Raw genomic sequence first — 20,385 nt, forward strand, 5'->3', positions numbered from 1 at the left:
TAAGCGGTGACCGAAGTCGGTCAAGAGAAAAACATAACTTTTAAAAATTTAAACTACCATCGCGTATGTTAAGTTTGTTTATTCAAATATTTATAATCATAACTTTTCCGAGGCCTCTAATTTATAGGCAATATACTATTACTAACAACTGAGTCATGGAACGAAATAATTTGGAATACTTCCAAGTTACAAACCAGTAATCATAGATATTAGAGGTTAAGAATTACGGTATTCCTTGTGAATATTTTAATATGGCACACTGTATATATAAGTATCAGTAAATATTTAACTGATTTTCAATAATAACAGCTTTAATTTTACATTTAGCTATTACTATATTGGTGAATATGTCTTTTTTTATAATATATGTAGGCAGACGAGCAAATGGGCCACCTGATGATGATGGTAAGTAGTCACCAACGCCCATAGATATTGGCATTGTAAGAAATGTTAACCATCGCTTTCATCGCCAATGCGATATTATTTTTCGATATTTTGGGTGATTTTGTGTTTTGCGCCACCAAACTTGGAAACTAAGATGTTATGTCCCTTGTGCCTGTAATTACACTGACCGGAACACAACAATACCAAGTACTGCTGTTTTGCGGTAGAATATCTGATGAGTGGGTGGTACCTACCCAGACGAGCTTGCACAAAGCTCTACCACCAGTTAAGCCTTTATATTTGTTAATTTTTATATTTAGTTAACCAGTTCGTCATTCGTAAATAGAATATTTTGTAACTAAACTGTAAAATACCTATTTGATATGTCAAGCGATTTGATCTCTTATTTATAGAACGGGAAAGTATATTTTAGTTATAACAGATGTTCTCGGAGACGGTTGAGATGCAAGAAGATAAAATTTAAGCTCTATTCACAATATAAACTTAATAAGAACGTTATGAATTGAAATAATATAGTCCGGAATTTTTTGTAGAATAATATGCATGTGTCTTCCATGGGTGGCAGCAATGATGCGTAGATTGTGTTTAAACCTTGGCAAACACCACTAAATTTTCATTTTCACCTTTTATATTTTTTTCAACCAACCCGCTTTGGAACAGCGTGGTGGAATAAGCTCCAAACCTTCTTCTCAAAAAGGGAGAGGAGGCTTTTAGCCCAGCAGTGGGACATTCACAGGTTGTTACGGTTTATATTTCGTCTCAAGCTTGGTGGTATTTTTTTATTATTTTTATAGTATAAGTATGCGGACGAGCAAATGGGCCACCAGATGGTAAGTTGTCACCAATAACCTTCAAACCGGAACACAACAATACCAAGTACGGTAGAATATTTGATGAGTGGTTGGTACCCACCCAGACGAGCTTGCACAAAGCCCTACCACCAGTAAAGAAAAACTTCGTGAGGAAACCTACACCTGTCAGGTAATACACGTGTATCCATCAACCTAGCTACGCGCTTGGTACAGTAGTCTTTAAGCTTTTTCTCAAAGGTCAAAAGGTCTTAGTCCAGCAGTGGGACATAAACAGACTGATACATTATTTGCAAAGTGTGGAGCTTACTACTTGCTCACACACACTGCTAATGAAATTTTCTTGACATATAAATAGAATGTCTGTCAGTCCTACCCGGGGTTTGAAACTAAAAACAAGATTTTAGGCCATCCATGCTAGCCACTAAACCAAAGCACCGTTCTTTAGATAATTGTGTCAAAAAATATAAAAATTTCTCTCAAGCTTAAGAATTTTTAAACAGAATCGTTTGAAATCTTAAATATATAACTTTATAGATCACACAGATGGATTAATATTTTATTAAATATACAAATCTCAAGCATTTCGCTTTAATATTTCCTTTTGCATTAGCGGAATTAGCAAGTCAGGAAGAGTTTTACATCTATTAATAAATAATTAATTTTTAATTAAGACCGCGTTGTGGTGAGTATTCAAAAGTCGTAGGGATATACATAGTTTGTTAATACTAGGACTAATATGTGTGTCCACTTACCTCAGATGTGTGTCCACTTACCTCAGAATCTCCCAGCACTAAATAAAAAACATATCTATTAAAGGAATACTGTAGAATATATATTATACTGCGATGTAACGTACAATAACGTTAAAAGTGGGTGAAAACGCACAGAGCATATAGCAACATCATAATCAACATCCAATCATAGCCTAGTGCTATACATAGGCCTGTCCCAAGGTGAGCCAAGTTTGTTTAAGAATTGTTTAAGTCGTATTTTATAGATTTTTTGTAATTATGCAAGAACTAGATACTTGACATATTAATGAGACCTTATTTTTTTCGTGTCAGAAGGTAAAATAAATCTGAATCATAACATTCCCTTAGATTGACAGCGCAATGTCCAAACGGCAGACAGGTAGTCTGCCGTTTGGACTACTACATAAAAAAAGTTACAAAAACAAATGTAAAATTATGTTCAACATTTCAAATAAATTCCCCTCGCCTGCCCAAAACGATAATGTCGCCTGTAAACGACGCCTAGGGCTTATGTGAATTATAAAACTTGGCGCAACGCCATCTATTCTTAACTATGAAAGATGCGCTCGTCCAGGAATTCGTCGCGGTATAAGTTCGTCCGGGAATCCGTCACAGTTGTGACATTTAATGTTCTTCTTTTTAACTGATTGATGTCCACTGCTGGACAAATTTGGACGTCCAGTCGTGGGCTTTCGTCAAGAAATCTGGACAAACGTAATATGGATCACTTCTTTGATTCGTTTGTACACAATTATTAAGTTATATTACAATACATATATTAGCAATTAGCTGCCAGTCCCGTCTTCATATGGGTAAAATTTATACAAAGTTACTCAAGCTATTCCCCTCTTTCCTTAAAGATAAAATAAGCATATGTTCTGAATTTCAGCTTTCTTTACTCAGTAGTTTTCAATATAGATATACAATATCATAATATGTATATAAGTCTGCTACTTATCAGTTACATTACCCACCGCTTCCAGACAACTTGGATGATAGAAGATATGAAATTTAATAAAGCGGTGAGTAGGTGTGCCAATAACTCACTCTCTTTTTCAAACTTTTATAGTCCGATAGGATGCGAAATCCATTGCGACCAGAAAAATAGATAACATGCGGGTATATAAACATTGCTAGAGAAATTCTCAATTGAAAAACTCGATAATTTTTTATTGACCTGACCCTGGGTTTGAGCCTGGAACCTCGGGATCTGCGGCCTTATAGCCTAGCAATGAAGCAGTCAACACAACATACATACAACACAATACATCTATAAATGTATACAATAAACGAGGAGGATATGCTATATACCATATTTAATATTATATATATATATATATATAATATTAAATATACATATATATATATATATATATACATATATAAATATATAATATATATACATATATATATATATATATATATATATATGTATATATATATTATATATTTATATATGTATATATATTTACTATATTATTTACTATGAGTAGGTAGCGTCAGAAGGTGAACACAAAAAAAACAAAGCAGTTAAAATTGAATACCTGTGAGACAAGTAAACACAGATTATTAATATGAAAATATAATTCACTTAAGTTGATTTTTATGAAAACCTTTGCCTAATAATCGCAAGAATAAAATTGTAAGTAAAAATAATAGTTTAAAAAAACTAAAAAACACGCTTTTATATCAAGCGGAACTAAAAACTAGAAAATATTTTTTAAATATGTTCTACATTTAAAAAAATCGATTTTTAGTTCGTTCTATACCGATGATTTATAAAAATTAAAAAAATATATATAATAATTTTAAAATGAGAATTAAATTATCAGCAAAATAATTAATTAATATAAGATTGTAAAAAAACCATAGACCTAGCTAGCATGTTAATAAACAAATCTGTCCAAAATGTGAATAAAGTCACAATATACAATGAAATTACTAATTTACATACTCAAAACGTAAAATAAAAGGAAAACATTTTTAAAGAGAATTTGGACATTATTATATAATAACTAGCTGATCGTCCCGGCTTCGCACGGGTTGATAAGAATGTATTTAGGATAGGATTAGAGTAAAACCCCATCTTAGTGAGCGTCTACGTCGGGGAAGGAGTAACTATGACAAATTTCAAGTCAATCGGAATAGTTTAGAAGATCTCGTGATGAGTGGTATTTCGCTTATAGATATACCTGCGTTTGTTTACAGATTTATGCACTATAATATGTATGTCTATTCTAATGGCAGAAGGCAACAAACAACAATAAACCTTAGATTTACATATTCCATGCGATTTGCTAATAGCTCTGCTGTATTATGCACTGCAAGCTGTTCTCGATTAATATTTATATATAATACAATACTATTCCACTTAACTAATTACGTTCCCTTTGATTTTACTTCAAAATGATTGGTAACAACTTCTTCTTTTAAAGAGTTATTATTCACCAATAATGAATACATTTTTAGGTATCGATCAGTTCAAGGTCAATGTTGTTTATTGAAATTTGTTTACAGTTCGGGATGGCCCAGTGGTTAGAACGCGTGAAACTTAATTTATGTTTATAATTCATCTCGTGATTGACGGTGAAGGAAAACATCGTAAGAAAAACAGCATGTGTCTAATTTTGCTGAAATTCTGCTACATGTGTATTCCACCAAGCTGCATTGGAACAGCGTGGTGAAATAAGCTCCAAGCCTGTTGCTTAGTGGTCTCTACTCTTACGATTGGTATAGACTATTATAGAAATTGGTCAGGCGGCTATTATTATTATGAACCCGGAGTGAAGTAGTGTAGTTACTTATTTTCAAATTTGTCTTGTAATATGGGCATTTCGCTTAAAATTATGGGCCGTAGTTTAATTTTGTACTTATGTAATAATTACTAAATGGTAACAATTCCCTCTAGTATGTCACGCTCCAATATTACATCTCTTAAACATCTGTTGTAATTATTCAAGAATTACACGAAAACTACTTTAAAGATAAGAGCGTTTAATAGGCACAAGGGATGTAGTATCTAAGCTCCCTAGGTTGGCATTTTGGCGGTTTAGGGATGGTTACTTTTCTTACTGTCGATGTTTATGGGAATGGTGATCTTTTTCTGACTTTTCAGTGACCTTTTTTCTTTAGAGAATAGAATAACTCGGTGAGTATTATGTCGTGTCGTGTTTTTATCGTCGCAACAAAAAAAAACACATATTCTCTTAAATAAGGGATAATTTCTGAGAGAATTGTGCTTATAATTCAAAACTGCATGTGATGGATAAATGACCACATGTATATCTCAATCCGCAATCCCAGCGATGCCCAGAACTGGAAAATTTAGATAGAGTCACTTTACAGTATATATATGTTTTCAACTGAACAAAGCGTAATTAGGAAGTAAGCGTAACACAAAGTCATATCAACATGCGGTAGAACAAAACGAAATCGCTACAAGCCTACAGTGTTGCCGTAATTACGTTCTTATTGCAGTCATATGTAGTCCGCGCTCATGTTATTTCGGCTTTAACGTGTCGGCTTGTAACGTGTAATTTTAACAGAAGTATAAAATACAGTGTGAATTTGCTTAATACTCTGTGTGGTCTGTTTTATTATAGAGTTTAGCTAGCTGCTTTATTTTGTATATTAACGTTTTTATTTTAAATACTGTAAAACGTTTCTTTAATCTAGACATGTGGTAGCATGTTATGCCAAGTTCAAGCTAACAGAACTGGCGAGCAGCACCGTGTGTAATATTACACGAACCATTTGGTGCCACTTTTGACCCCCTCATAACTCAAAAACTATTTCATATAAACATGTCAAATTTGGCATATATATTTACTTTATATACTCGCAAAGTACATATGTGTTCCAAATTTCATAAACGCACTTTAAACAGTTATTAAGATATTAATGTCCAAATAATCGTCATTTTTATCACTGACATACCTATAGATCAAAACTCCAACCTAGTTCCAGATGACCTAGAAAGTTCGAATTTGGCATTCAGATATATAGTTGGATGAGTACAAAGGAATAAATCAGAAACTAGTATTTTTTTATCATTTTATTATAATTTTTCAATTAATTGATTTTATTAGAAACATTTACTTATAGTGCCTGTAATGTAAGTATCAGCAATCGTAATTGATGACAGCCGGTCATTATGTGGATTTTAAGGTCTTTACGTAAATATTTAACGAGTGGAATACCACCCTTAATTTTTTTTTATCCAAACATATCAGTTTTAGTACTTTTGAAATTATGATCTGAGTTGGCTTCATATACGGATTATATTATAGCCTTCGCAAGTTCTAAAGTTGTAAGTTCTTATTTTATTCTTCCGAAAATTTGGCTTTTAGCTAGAACATAGGGCTCTTCCATTACTGTTTTATTAAGTACTTAATTTATTAAGTACTTAATTCATATATAAGAACTAGCCAAGTCAGACCTTAGGCTTCAATATAATATATAAAATTATAAGAAGAAACGATATTTTAAGTTGTTATAAAATATTTTATGTTGTTATAAATAAATTTTAGGACTGACCATTGAACTTGGAACCCATTTAGATCTCACTCCTTTTGTTGAAGTCAACAACCAAGGTATATATCATAATATTGATCTTGGCTCTCATTTCACATTTATTTTTTTGATGGGATAAATAAATACATAAAAACGAGTACATGTATATTAATTTTTAGTGTGTAAAAACCTAAAATAATTATCTAGTATTAGGAACAAGCATAATAATTATATATGTTATTATATTATTTAAGATATTTCGTCTCCAAACAGCAATACTGACTACAGACGAGCCGGTTGGTGTGGTTGGTAGATACTTGCCTTTCACATCGAAGGTTGTGGGTTCGATTTCCACCAAGGATAGACATTTGTGTGCATGAACATGTCTGTTTGTCCTGAGTCTGGGTGTAATTATCTATATAAGTATGTATTTACAAAAGAAAAGTAGTATATGTAGTATATCAGTTGTCTGGTTTCCATAGTACAAGCTCTGCTTATTTTGGGATCAGATAACCGTATGCTAATAACGTCCCAGTATATTATTATTATTATTATCACTTAGTATTATTGTGTTTTGATTTGAAAGGTAAATGACCTAGTGTAACTACATGCACATAGAAACATATCCATAACACCTTAGTTCTCAAAATTAGTGATCCATTGAAAGGAATGGTCAGTATTTCGATTATAAGTGAGTGTAATGTTTTTATACTGAACTAGTGCTTACCGCGGCTACGCTCGCTTTATAATGAAGAATGAATGTTTTTAATATAAACTTTCATTCCCTTTACTACCTTAGGGGTTAAAATTTTAAGAATCATTCTTCAGTGTTAACCTGATGTGTAAAAGGAACCCGTATGCAAATATTTATGGTGAGTCAGTCAGTAAATCTTTTATATACATATATATCATTATATAGAAGATAGAGATTTTGACTTTGACATGATAAGTCCGTAGATCTTTTTTTTTTTTTATAGGAATAGGAAGGTGGACGAGCATATGGGCCACCTGATGGTAAGTGGTCACCAAATGCCCTTAGACATTGGCATTGTAAGAAATGTCAACCATCGCTTATAGCCAATGCGCCACCAACCTTGGGAACTAAGATTTTATGTCCCTTGTGCCTGTAATTACACTGGCTCACTCACCCTTCAAACCGGAACACAACAATATCAAGTATTGCTGTTTTGCGGTAGAATATCTGATGAGTGGGTGGTACCTACCCAGACGAGCTTGCACAAAGCCCTACCACCAGATCTATTTGTAAGTTCGAATCTCACTAAAAACATCAGTGCCATTCAGTAAGGAATTACTTCATTACTCACCCGCGAAATGTTGTTAAGCGACTTATAGTGATATACTATTTTGATGCGTGTATTCTTGAAATGTTATGATTATAATGGTCAATGTCGCATATCACTTTCTGACATTTCATGACCGTTTTTTGTTGTGAGTTTGGAGTTTGTTTAAATAGAATAAATACATTTTATTATGTAAACAATCTCGTTTTTACTTAAATCTGGTTCTTAGTCTCATTCTTAGTATATAATATAAGATTCTTAGCCGATATTTGGCACGCTCTCAGCACAGTATTTATGAATGGACGCTTCGATCATCGCTTCCGAAGCTCGTTTGTATCCATTATTTCTGGCGAAATTGCATCATTTGTTTATTATTGAACATACTGATAGATATACGATGCGCATGATAGGTTTTATCTTATAAATTTATTTGATTATTATAAATTAAAATTACGCACATTCCAGTGCAAAAATGTGCTAAGTGTAAGCCTGGGTGGCCACTTCTTTGAGCATCATTCTTGTATTATATTATCGATGCTTGGATCTAGTTCCTATGCTTAGGAGTTTGGAAGTTGCCTGTGCCTCAGAGAGTACGTTAACCATTGCTTCTGCATCGTATTGTCGTAAATATTGGTGCGTTAAAATATCTTCTGCGCATTAGCTTTGTTACCGTTATGATTTCAATCTGGCCAAGAACGCTTCATATTGTTTATATTTCTAAAATAATATCCTCAACTACAAGCCAAGTTTTAATGTGGAATAATTACTAATATTATAAATGTGAAAGTGTGTTTAGTTGTTACTGCGAATTTACCGGCGCGTGCTTTAGTGGAGTGGGTGTTAGGTGAGCTTTTCTGAATCCCTGATAACGTGTATGCAAAATTTTATGATGATCAAATGAATAGTTAAGACGTTAATAAAAGGTCCTTTAGACCGATTTCGACCACGGTGGCGAATCTCAAGAGAGATTAGCCAACTACGCAGGAAATTTTAGTGCACAAGTGTGCGCGCAAACACAGGTGCACTCTCATTCCCTAACTTTCATAATCCGATTGGACGGCAATCCGACACGACCGGAAAGAGTTCAGGCGCAGGACGGTATTACATGCTTACCGAGGCACGGAAGTGTACACACTACCAAACTTCCAGACCTGGAGTCTGCTATTGAGAATTTCCGATAGGAAAACTTAATAACTTTTTATTGACCCGACCTGGGATTTGAACTCAGTATGTCCTGGTCTGCGGCCTTACATCTAGCCACCAGACAAACGAGGCAGTCACGTTAATAAAAGATAGGATAATAAAATGTGTTTGCATTTACCATTTATATTTAAAGTGTAGTGTTAGATAAATTAATAACTTCTTATAGATAAAAAACGAGAACAAAGATTTTTTTTATGTATAAGATTTATAAATTATATAAAATATTTATATTTATAGTATTTATATTTATATATATAGTTTTGAACTATTCATTCGATTGAGTTGAAACTTTAAACATATGTTGTTGATACTTATTTAGTTGGTGGTTGATTTTTTGAAAGCCTGTTTGGGTGGTACCACCCATTCATCATAAATTCTACCGCCAAACAATGCTTATTGTTGTGTTCCTGTGTGGAGGGTGAATTTTATTACAGGCACAAATGACATATCTTGGTTTTCAGGTTGGTGGCGTGTTGGTGTTGTTTAATGTTTCTTATAGCGCCTCTTTCCATGGGCGGGTGTACACTTACCGTCAGATAGCTCATTATCATGTCTGCCTCCCCCTATATACAATCAAAAAATCGTGAATATTCTTGGTATACCATCAATTGACTATAGGTGGCGTGCCTGTCAAAAAATAGATATTCCAAAGCATAGTCTGCCGGGCTTTATACATTGTATATTTTATTCAAGAACTAGGCTCACGTGTATTTGCATCTACTAACATTTCATATATCTGGGGCAAGCGCTGAGGCGCAAATGATATGAACTTAATACTTATATCGAAAGGATAGGTTGAGGAAATATATATAAAACCCGATGAGCTTCTTTCACTGGTTCTTCTCAGGTCTGATATGTTTATTTCCGAACCGGTGGTAGATTTATGACAATAAATAAGCAAGTGTAACCTTTCTATATTGAATAAAGATTTTTGATTTGATTTTGACTGCTGGGCTAAGGCCTCCCCTCGGATTCGTCGTTGACCGTCGTAGCGTGCGGAGGTGTTCGTTATCTCGAGCGAATGTTGCTAAGCAAGTTACGAATAATAAATGAAGCGAAACATCGTGGCTTTGGCTGCGTTATCTATGCGTTGTGGATGTTTTTACGACTACTTTGGCTTTCTTTAAGGGTTTTTGTTGTTTCTGTTGTGACATATTCTGAACTCGGCTGTGCAAATGGATTGTTGTTTCGTCTTGAGATTGGTTATGTTGGTTTTCACTGTTGTTTGTTGATTTGTTTTTGTTGTTCAATTATTTTAATTTTTTAAATTTTTTTGTAGGGTATTTTTGTTTTCTTTTGTTTCGTTTGATTGTTCGTTTGTTGTTTTTTTTTTTGTTCTGATGGACGTCGACACGGAGTTGTCGTGAAATGCTGGGCGTAAAAGCCCACTTGTGGGCCTCGCGCTCTTTGTTTCCGGTTCGGATACGGAGACCGAAATCAGATGGGCGGCGAAACGTAGCAGTGCTAGCCGGGGGAAGCTCACTTCCAATGTTTTCACATGTTTTTTTCACTTCTCTCACCGCTCGGAACAAGGTTCTCTTGCGAAGGCCGCAGAGAATCATAGCGGTGAGGGTGATACGCGGATATCGTACGGTGTCGTGGACGGCGGCAACACTTCTCGCGGGCGATCCGCCTTGGGAGCTCCAGGCGGAGGTGCTCGCGGAAGTGTACCGGTTCCGGGTGGAAGTGAGGTCGCGTGGTGACCGTCCGGGGTTGGAAGAGATGCTGCGAATCAGGACTCTCGCCCAGAAAGCCCTGATTCGCAGGTGGGAGGAGGATCTGAGGTCCCCATCAGCAGGCCTGGCGACAGTCGAGGCGATCCGTCTCCACTTGAGTCGCTGGGTAACGAGAAAAGATGGCACACTGACCTTCAGACTGCTTAGGTGCTTACTGGACATGGGTGCTTCGGTAAGTACCTGCACGGTATAGTCAGGCGGGAGGTAACGCCCTCCTGCCAGAAGTGTGGTGCACCTACGGACACGCCACACTCTGATGGAGTGTGCCGCTTGGGAGCCTCAGCGCCTTTCCCTGGCGACTTTAATCGGCGGAAACCTTTCGCTGCCGAGCGTGATAAATGCCATGCTTGGTAGCGAAAGGAAAAGCTGGATGGAGATGGTCTCCTTCTGCGAAAATGTCATGTCGCAGAAGGAGGCCGCGGAGCGGGAGCTCGAGGAGAGTGCCTCCGCTGACCCGCTTCGCCGAAGAAGACCGGGGAGAAGACGTCGGCGCTATGCGCATCTTCTCCTCCCGCCGTGCGTCTCCAGGGGGTCTCTGTACCCCGAGTACCTCCTAGGATTTGGAGGCCTGCAGAAACGGGCCAACCGTCGGGAAGACACGGTAGTATGCGCAAGCGATCCCGTGACGTCCCCCGACAAGACGGAGTGGGTACCGCTGGTTTTTTAGTGGGTATTCCGGCGCCTTTAGAGCCGGCGAGTCCCACATACCACCCCACCTCATGTGGGGGATACACATAAAAGTGTTTTTCCAGCGAGAAAAAAAAAAGGCCTCCCCTAACTTAAAGATAAACTGTAGAGCTCATTCCAATTCGACTCATGGATATACCTTCTCGATATGTTTTTCACCAACAAGCAAGAGAGATATATTTATATATATAAGAAATAGTGGTCTTTTTTATATATCTCATCTTTGTTCATCATAAGTTTTCTTATATACATATATTTTATAAGATGATGATACCTGAGCGATTTTGGCCACGGTGGGCAATTTTCCAACTACACAGGATATATTACACCGCACAAGTGTGTGCGCAAACACAGATGCACTTTATATTCCCTCACTCTCACAACCCAATGGGATGTCAATCCGACACGATCGGAAAGAGTTCAAGCGCTTTCTTAGTTCAATTATACGATATCTAGTATGTAATAAGAATAAATAAAAAATAAGAGTACAATTTATAATGTAGCATTATTTTTCTTTGATTATGGTGTACAACAAAGTGATACATAATAAAAAATATTTTTTAAATTTGGAATACATCTTCAAATTTTGAGTAATGTGTATTCGTGAAAACTTCGTAATATACACAGAATACATGACAAAATTTCGTCGAGCACTCCATCATACGTTATTAAAAGCAAACAAGCGCACAAAAGCTGCGCTCGAAGCGGGGTATATTTAATTTGGACGGGTATTCACGTCAAAAATTGTAGATTGATGCAAAGTTTTGTGCAATAGTGAAACAAGCATTATAATTATACAACGAAATAACGCAGATATATAGATAGTATATTCTTTGAAGTTAATCAATTAATACGGCAAGGCTTTTTACAGGCAACAGCACCATATACGTGGTGTATATGTAGGTAGTGATTTTTTGTCGACTTTAACCATCGTGAAAGCCCGTTACAACTATAAGCCGTAATAACGTTAAAGTTCATACAAAAAAGCTTTGTTTAACTTCTCTTGGTCTGATCGAGTCAAAAGTTAGTCAGGCACAGACTATTTGATTTCAAGGATATTTAAACAGTATTGTGACCTCGAGCTGATGCTGCTGCATCATTTATAATTTATAGCAGGACACCCAACTCCTCATCAACTAATAGATATAAAACACGTACACTGTGTACGTGTGTTTGTGTGTTCAAAGGTATCGTGTTTAATTAAGTTAGAAGCTATATAACTAATCTTATAATCATGATGTTCTTCTGACCGGTGTCGATCACGGCGGCCAATCTCAAGAGAGATTAGCCAACTGCGCGGAAATATTATAGTCCACAAGATCGCACAAAGCGGTTGTATATCATATATCGAACTCCGAGTTCAAAATATTTTTTTTTTAAATAAATTATCTTCAAAGGACGCCATATTGAATTTAGAGTGACGTTCCATAACTTATTGTTTGTCGAATTATGATAAGTAGTTAAGAAGTTATGCGGGAGCAAGCGTCTTACATACATACTCGCTCATATCCTCCATTGTCGGGTAAAAAATCTAAACAAAATAACAGTAGTATCTTTAATACCAACACCAATGTTTTTGCAATAAAAAAAATTCTGACACAACTCACAACACAATGTATTACATTACTTATTTATGTGTTTGTTTATTTCTTCAGACTTTTACATACATGTACAAACACGCACACATATATCCGTCGCTTTACCTCACTTAATTTTTTATGTCAAAGTCATTAAGGAAGTGAAAGTTAAAAATGTTTTCCTCGTACAAAAACTTTTAGAAACAAAATAACATATTGTGTGTGCTCTCGAAAATATTTTATACATACAAAAAACTTATTTTACGATTTCTAATAAGTTATTGCAATAAAATATTCTGAGATGTTATTGATGTTGTACTCTTCATTACAGTGAAATAAATTTAAGAAAATCAATTACATCTGTTTTTTGTTAGCTGTACAATTTTCTCAAAATCTTTGAATGCAAGTAGAAATGTTTAAAAATGTAAAGGCAGACTCCTATAAAGGTTACTTTATAGCTACAACGGTTAAAGTTAGGGCCTTTAGTCCCCCATCTCGTATTTCCGCCCTGGCTATGCACATGTTTATTCTATTCGACTACGGTGAAGCTACGGAACGAAGAATATTTGTTACCGATAGCAAAACAAGTTGTATTGTATTTTTTATTTGTTTTTTTACTGTTTTTTTTCTAACGTTACTTAATGTTTTAATGAATAATTACTTTATATGAATAATTAAATACTGTTCAGCCGTTTAAGTGATAATGAGTAACGAATTTAGTCAACAAACAAATAATTATTTAAAACATGAATAAAAATAATATTATAAACTTTCTAATAAGATTGCATGAAATATTTTAGCTTCTCAACTCATTTTTGAATGTAGTAAAACATCGATCTAACATAAAAATATATAAATCGAAGTGACCTTAAACTTACACACACATAGGCGAAAACAATTATTTTATACGCACATTTACTTAGTCAAGAATATATGAACCGTAATAAGATTTGATTTTTGAGTTATATTTAAACATGACTCCAGAGATTAGAACACGTCAATCTTAAATGATGCTTGTGGGTTCAAACCCATACAAGCGCAACCGAATTTTCATGTGCTTAACTTGTATTTATAATTAATCTCGTTGTGTTTATAAAACATCGTAAGGAAACCTGCATGTGTTCACTCCTCCAAACCAGACTGAAGCATATTGGAATAAACTTCTTCACAAAAGCGAACAGAAAAGCCCAGCAGTGAGACTAAAGAGCTTTTACGTTTCCTTTTATTCCTTCGTTTTTCTATAAAACTCTATTTTAATAATAAAATGAGGAAAAATAACCCGCAATAAACCATAACGGTTCTGTTTTAGTAAATATTTCATATCCCATTACTACCGGTAGTTCGTCATGCAACGTTTATTATTCTAGCCGCCATTTTGATAGTTTTATGTTGAATTTTGACAAGTTCTCAACCGCAATGAGTTGCTTTTAAAATAGTAAGTCTTTATGCGGTTTTTAGAACGGTGTGCTACTAAGGGTTATTAAATTTTATTTAAATTGTGATAAAGTAGAATATTTTTGTTTAAGTAGTGGATTTTAAGCTTAGCTCTTTATGTTTTACTGAGATTACTTAAATATATTATATTTTCGTATGTCTAGAGCGTTGTTGATAGAAGTATATAAAGGAATAGTTCTCGACTGCGTCTTCGCCCGCTTATCAAGCTTGCTTCATATCAAATTTTATCAAAACGGTTCAATTTATTATTTTGTCGTAAATTCGTAACATTTACTTTCGCATTTATGATATTAATATAGATTTTTATAAAGCAATGTGAACGTATTTAAGTATTTATTAATCAATTTCTAGATTGAAATGTAATAATTTTTTAGGCTACTTCAAAATAAAAAATCGAATTTTTTATTTTTTATTTTAAGCATGAATAATTATATAAAATTATCGAATTCATATTGTTGTATATAAATTACTCCATATATGACGGATTACTCATTTTTTTTAATCAACCTCTTTTTAATATAAAATGTAATTTTTAAAATTAAAGAAATAAATTTAGTTAGTTTATAAATAATTCAGATAATATTTAAGAACTGTTTGAAATTCGTTATTGTTATTGGCAAATCGCATTTAATACGTAAATCTATGGTTTGTTTATTTCTACTCATTGAATTGAGATAGGCTATACTTCCCTAAATTAAAAAAAAAAGAATGTTAGTAATATTCTTTTCAAATACATATTGCTCTGACAATATTATGAAACAAAAGAAGACAGAATTGTTCAAATATAATATTTAAATATACTATTTCACAAAACAAGGGAACGGTGTAGTTTGATTAATTTCATTTCACACATGCTGTGCTCCGAAACAACTGAAAATAGGTTTCGGAAAATGAACCACAATTTATATATGTGAAATAAATAATAGTTTAAAAACTAAAAAAATCGCTTTTCTCTAGCCAACTAAAAAGTAAAAATTAAAATTCTATTAGTTAAAAAAATAGAGATTAAGAAAAATATATATCGTAAAAATGCAAATAATTTATTGACAAATATTGTTAAAAGTAAATTAATTTTATAATACTTTAAAAAGTTTAAATAACTTTTTAAAATCACGTTCAAAGATTCCATAATATAGATAAATACCAAGCTATAAACATGACTGGTTTTTATACGACATAATTATTAAAACTTAAAATATAAAGATAAAAGCGATCTGATATGACTTAAAATTAAAGGCTGGCAAGACCTCCGATATTGCACACGTCCATGGGCGGTGGTAGTCACTTTCCACCAGGTTAGAATCCCACCCATTTGCCCCTATTTAAGAAAAAAATACATAGTTACATATATCAAATTATATATAAGTAATGCTTGAATTAAAACGGTTTCTTTTCAGAATAAAGTATACCAAAACTGTTTAACTAATTATTATACTTTCGTAAAATGTATTTTCATGCTTGACGGTGATGGAAAACATCGCAAGGAAACCTGCATGTGTCTAATTTCACTGAAATTTTGACACATGTGTATTCCACCAACCCGAATTAACGCGTGGTGGAATAAGCTTCGCCTCAAAAAGGGAGAGGAGTTCTTAGCCCAGCAGTGGGACATTCATAGGCTGTTACAGATGTTTATAATCAAATTTTCTATTACTGGCAAAGGATTTTTTATAAGGAACACCTAAATAACACCTAAATATTTACATGTATTTTGATTTAATCAAAAACACAGTTTACTTCGACTTGATAGTGCTTCATGTAGGTACCACCCACTCATCACATTGGCGATATAAGGGATGGATAATATATCAAATCGCCAACAGGCCAGTCTGCCTACCTATTATAATTAAAAAAAAAACAAAACAATTTCAAGATTTCAGTCTCATAATGTGGGACGAATGTACGATGACTTCACACTCAGAAACCGTACACAGAACTCTTAGTCTAAAAGCTGAGACAAAATTATAGAAGTGTTTGTTGATGACTTTAAAATAAAATATGCCACCGTAATATCTACTAAGACAGATAATTGTTCAACCAAAGTCGGGGCGGGCCGCTAGTCAGTGATGCCAACTCCTACAGAATATTCCCTCTAGGACCAACTTCAAATTCCCCTAAATATCGATTAAAAACCCCTAAATTTTTTGTTGTACACTGGTTTTGAGAAGTAATTTCAAATACAAATTAAAAATACATTCAAGTAGTATAAAATTGCTGTTGTATTTATGCGGGTGCTTCTTACACATTTACATACATTAATTAATGAAAAAATAATATGAATGATGATAACAATGAAATTAAAAGATTTTTATTTTTCATTCAGTGACCAGAAATCGAAGCCCGGGCCTTCTACGTGTTGTACAAGCACGCTGAATAATAGCTTAACGGGAGCTATTATTTCAATCAAAATATATTATAGGTTTTTAATATTTCAGCTATAGCCAGGCTTGGAGTTTATATTTGGCTTAGTTTATTGGTTGGGTTCAAGGCTTAATATAAATTGTATAGAGTCGTGCGCTTTTTTAAGGAAAAACAAAAAAATCTTGAATAATAGACCCCCTAAAAAACCCCCTAGACGTCTTGAATCCCCCTAAATTTGGGGTGAAAACCCCCAAGTTGGCATCAATGCCTCTAGTCACATGTACGTTGAATAAATTTGCCCAAAAAGTAATTGAAACAAAAGAAAAGTAACAACATCGCACCGTACTGGTTTCCTTACGACAAGTGTTAATAATTTAAAAACAAACCGCTTTACCTCCACCCCCAAACACCCCACGTCACGAAGCACTAATTACTTTTCTAAATAATTACCCTTCTAATGTAATATACTGATCTCTTTAATTTTCTACTTACATTAATTCTTCCTGTGATTGTTTTAGGTAATTTTGAAAATAATTTCTTTAGTTAATTCAAATGCGTACAGCGCCATCTCTTAAATATATTGTTATAAACTTGAATAGATAGGGTTTTTGTTGATTCAACTTTTATTATATAACTTTTTATTCATCAAAATACACAGTATGTCGCAAACTCAATACAAAATATTAATACAGTTTAATTGAATTAAATAATAGTTAAAATACACTTATATTATTTGTATATACTGTTAGTATTTACATAAATTTCAATCATTATTATCCCCATTATTTTCCATAATAATATTTGTACTTTCAACGATTTCATCATATTAATAATAGTATGTCGGTGACGCGAAGCTACGAGTCTATCCCCTATGCAACCAGCGCAACGCGCCTTAAGAAGTTTTCACTTAAAAAAAACTAGATCTTAATCTGACACATGCATTTCTTTACGATATTTTCCTTCACCGCCGAGCACGAGATGAATTATAAACACAAATTAAGTAAATGAAAAATAAGCTTGACATGCTTAAACTTGGACTCGGTTAAGATTCACGTCTTCTAACCATTACGGTTAATAAAATGATGTACTAAGTCATTATAAATCGATGTACACTAAAAGAAGTCTGAATAAAATACAAGCTACGTTTTGTTCACTTAAATTTGTTCACCTCTTGTATGTATTGTTCGTACACAGCTGGACGAAATAATGATACATGAGAAATATTGTTTCAGTGAATTATTGTTTTGAGCAAATAAATACTTATTTTAATACAATATCGTAGTATTTCGCAATACTTTTAATTAGAAGAAAATACAACAATTTTTGAATACTTGACAGCAGACATTTTGCATGTTCCGCCCACGTCATCCGGTACGCCTATATGTCATCGCCGTATGAAAACCTCTTTACTTAGATCATCGCCACTATCGCTTACGCCTCGACGTCGAACATTACAATAAAATATAATCAAACTTTAAAATAAACAATCAAATCAAAATTTACAATAAAATATAGATATATAATATAAATTAATATGACTATAATTAAATAAATTTCATGTACATGGAACATGTGTTAGAAATACATACGTGAAGTTTTCCCTGAACTATACCATGAAATAAAAAACTAAGTAAAAATTAGCCTTAGACATGTTTGCAATAATAATATTATAATATATGATTTTGATTTTCTGTATGTAGTTGAGGATATCTATTGAGACCTCTCTTAAGGAAAATAATTTAAAATGTCTTCCTTCTTTGTTCCATTGTGGATAAGCAGGCATACGTCTACAGCAGAAACTTTTTCAAGTTTCTCACGATATTTTTCTTTACCGCTATAAGGACACTTATATTGACATTTATGGTCTGTGTTTCGGACTATTCAATATAATTTTGTTCTGTAAGAGCAACCAATAGGAGATGTGCGTGGAACACTACTTCAAATGAGTTTCCATGTTTTTGTACAGTAACAGCCTGTTAAGGTCCCACTGCTGGGCTAAGGCCTTCTCTCTCTTGAGGAGAAGGTTTGGAGCTTATTCCACCACGCAGTGGCAGAATTTCAATGAATGAATTAGACACATGCAGGTTTCCTCACGACGTTTTCCTTCATTGTCAAGCACGAGATGAAAGTTAAGCACATGAAAGTTCAGTGGTGCTTGCCGTGTTTGACCCCACGATCATCGGTTAAGATTCACGCGTTCTAAAGTCTAGGTCATCTCGGCTTTTGTATTTTACATTAAAAAAAAAACAATGGATGCCGTTATTCACATTTAATTATAAAAAAAAAACTTTTAAGAAATGAAAAACACGACAATGAACAAAGGAATTATTTGTTCAATGTTAAAATATATTTATTTATAAATTTGTATAGTTTTTTTTAAACTAAAATTTTTATATTTAAAATGTCAAGACTTGTAACTTGAAAAGCAAACATTTGAACGTATCCGGAGAGCATGTTTGCCAGCACTTGAAGTTTAGAAATAATGCATTCAATGACAAACATTTATAACATGTATCGTGGATAAATCTTTACTAATATTATAAGTTTGCTTGCTCGTTATGCTTTTACATCTAAACTACTCAACCGATCACCATGAAATTTTGCATAAAGGATGTTTAGAGGTACGGAAAAAGACATAGAGTACCTAAAATTGTTCCCTACTATTCTCCCCTTAATCCCCCACTCACGGGGAAGCGACGGGGGATTTTTTTGTTTTAAATAAAATATGACTAACTAATAATAAAAGTACAAAGGGAATATTTGTATTTTTATTATTTTTAAAAGAAAAAAAACATGATCTTTTTTTTTAAAATAAAACAACATTAAATAATTTATTTATTGCGTTAAATTTATTATTGTGCATGACGTGAACCGTTCAGCCAAACACTTTAAAACCAACCGATACTTTTCTCTTATAAGTACATTAATTTAAATTAATTATTATATATTTCTATGTATATATTAATATTGTAAATGCGAAAGTAACTCAATTGGTCTGTTACGCTTTCACGGCTAGAACTCTAAACCGATTTTTATGAAATTTAGTATGGAGCAAGAATGATCCACGAGGAAGGACATAGGCTACATTTTTATAACATCCTCCTCCAACACTAACACCCCCTTCTTACCTAACTTCCGAGAACCCTCGCACGAAAACTATTAAAATAATGACACTACATACAATGCGTTAGCACATATTTCTTACTATCTTCTGAAATGATATTATACGTTAAAAAAAACGCGCTTTTTCACTTGAAATGTCAAAATTGTCGCGGGAACTTTGCCAGAATTGAAACAGACTGGGAGCCGCTGGTGCAAAATTGATACTTATTAGTTTCATTATTGTTATAGTAAAAAATAAAAAATAATTTGAGTATTTGTCGAATAATAAAAGTTTTTTGTAGAAATGAATAGCTTATTATATATTTGTACTTTACCTGACTTTTGTGTAAAAGTACCTCATGTACGTATGAGGTATAATTTTTGTATTTTTTCATAACTTTTTTAATTAATTCTGATTTCGCCGATTGATTTCTTATTATAAAAATGACATTATTTATTACATGTACATCTGTAATTGACAA

At 33.6% G+C, this 20,385-nt stretch overlaps 1 protein-coding gene across 1 annotated transcript in view; it reads left to right on the plus strand.

Moving 5' to 3' along the window:
• Nucleotides 1-20,385, plus strand: part of LOC126777091 (KH domain-containing, RNA-binding, signal transduction-associated protein 2-like) — a 236,632-nt gene that overhangs the window by 68,420 nt on the left and 147,827 nt on the right. The window lies entirely within an intron of this gene.

The sequence above is a fragment of the Nymphalis io genome, chromosome 22 (assembly GCF_905147045.1).
Source record: "Nymphalis io chromosome 22, ilAglIoxx1.1, whole genome shotgun sequence".
Lineage (NCBI taxonomy): Eukaryota > Metazoa > Arthropoda > Insecta > Lepidoptera > Nymphalidae > Nymphalis > Nymphalis io.